We start from the raw sequence: 2460 nt of genomic DNA, 5'->3' as shown, positions 1-2460 counted from the left end.
CGTTCCAGATGGAAGGGTCCGTACCTAGTACGCACAGTTTTTCCTCATGGAGCTGTAGAGCTGGAGGATGTCTCCAACAAGAACGTTTTCAAAGTCAACGGGCAGAGATTAAAGCCATTCCTTGAGCCATTTCCACCCCGACGACATTGAAACAACCAACCTGGAGGACCCAGTCTATGTGGACTAAACTGGTCCACTCTTTCCCTAAATAACCAAAAAGTTTTCCAAATCTTTCCCTAAAAACCAAAATTTTTCGTTTTCCCATCAAAACCAAATGTTCCCAACAAAACCAAATTTTTTCCAAAAAGTCCAATCCCATTAAAAACCAAAATTTTCTTGTAGATAATGTGTTAGTTAAATTTCCTTTTGTATATATTTTGTGCTCATCCATTGTGACTCCTAATATGATGGATTTTTGCCTTGAATAACGGAGTTTTAATCGAGCTTCGCCGTACAATCGGGTATTCTCTCTCCTTTTACTCTACTCAGCATGTTCCTCTTCATATATTGTTTTATAATTCTTTCCATATTTTGAAACATTGAGGACAATGTTTAGTTTAGGTTTGGGGGTATAGAGTAGATACCATGATAATATGCTATAATTGAAAACGAACTCCTTCTTTTGAAAAAATTGAAAAATTCAAAAAAAAAAATTAAAAAAAAATCATAAAAAATGGAGCTCATTTACCTTGAAATGTTGACTCTTGTGCAAATATGTATTATTAGGAGTCTTAGTCTAGATATTTAGGCACCCTGATTCTAGCACAATTCACATAGTGATAAGAAATTTGCACGCGCACGATCTACCAATACATGTATGGCCTCGATCTTCAAGGTGTTTGATAGGAAGTTACGATTGCCAATCACTTTAGAATACTGAACGAAACTTGACTAGCTTGTTCTTTGGTTGGTTGGGATAGAAGGTGGAGGTTACATTAAGAAAGACAACCATCGAATTTAACTGGGTGCATCAAAAAGGGCTACCTCTTGCAAAGTGTCATGTAATTTTTGTTTCCTTTTGTATGTATCAAAAGTGTTTCCTTCAAAAAAAAAAAAAAAAAAAAAAAAAAAAAAATGTATATATTCAAAAAAAAAAAAAAAAAAATCAGAAAAATACAAAAAAAAGTAAGTATTATCAATTCCATCTCTCTTGTTCCAAAAATAAAAGAGAGTCAATGTAAATAAGAGTCATGTAAATAGTCATTTTGTGTTTCATTGTAATAAGCAAGGAGGGTGTATGCCATTGATGTACAACGCGAGTAATTGTGAAATACCTCCAACTCATTCACAATTCTCGTAAAGTCCGGACAGCTAGCTAGATTTCGACCTTGTTCTTAGCCTGAGAAACTATCTCTTGGTGATTAGTAGTCATAACTTCAGATCTTTCTTTACACATGTGTAGATACACTTTACACTCTTATCACATGTCTTTTTTGTTATCAGTGCTAGGATTGTGCCTTCGATAGCTAGATTGACATCTCCATTTTGCTGTGAGCTTAAACTGTTTGCACATGTCACATTTGATGGAATCTGAGCTTATATTTTGACCTAGAACTTTGTAGGTACGTTCTAAGCAAACCTTCACGAGACTTCAACTCGTCCACTAGGGACACTTAGTGGTTTAAAAGGCTTAGTGCATACGCTAAATGCATTCGAGAGACCAGCGACAGTGGTATAGGTAGGATTTCCTTAGTTTTGTTTTTACTTGAGGACAAGTAAAATTCAGGTTTGGGGGTATTTGATGAGTGCCAAATATTGTATAATTTATCCCTTTTTGTTGGCATTTAACTCATCTTTTGCAGTAATTCTACATTTTATCCCATATTCTGTATTTCATTGTTTCAAGAATAAATATTTTTCTACTTAATTTTGCATTTTTAGGTAATAAATAAAGTTTGGATGAATTGCGGAGCGAAAAGAGAAGAAAAGTAGTGAAAAGACGGGAGGAATTACGCAAGGAAGCCGCGAAGAATGTCGTGCACAAGACCAAAAAGGCTAGAAGTGGGCTTGAAGAGGAAGAATTGTTCTTAAAGAAGATATGGGCTTGGCATAACCAAGGCCCAAAACCCGTACCCAACCCATTTTATATCCAAGCCCGTCTCGGATTTCAGCCGTCAGATCGAAGCATTTCAGCATCCTACGGTCGCTCCATCATCGCACATCAAACTCCGAAGCCCCCGCTTTACATCACAAGCCCATCTCCATCTTGGGTCGTCCGTTTTGCTACAATCCCTTCATCGACGGTCAACTACACAACAACAACAAACATACACGCTTACCTCTGTATCGCCGTTGGATCCACCTACCATCTTCCCATCCATCGCTCTTGTCGCAGATCATCAAACCTCGCTGAACCCGCCTAACACCCAAGTATCGAACACCCTATACCCAGCCAAACGCACCTTTCTTCTTTCTTCTCCATCTCTCTTCTTCCTTCAGAACCCGTACCACCACCATGTC

Source organism: Papaver somniferum, chromosome 9 (assembly GCF_003573695.1).
Source record: "Papaver somniferum cultivar HN1 chromosome 9, ASM357369v1, whole genome shotgun sequence".
NCBI classification, from domain to species: Eukaryota; Viridiplantae; Streptophyta; class Magnoliopsida; order Ranunculales; family Papaveraceae; genus Papaver; species Papaver somniferum.
Note: the sequence above shows the minus strand (reverse complement) of the source record.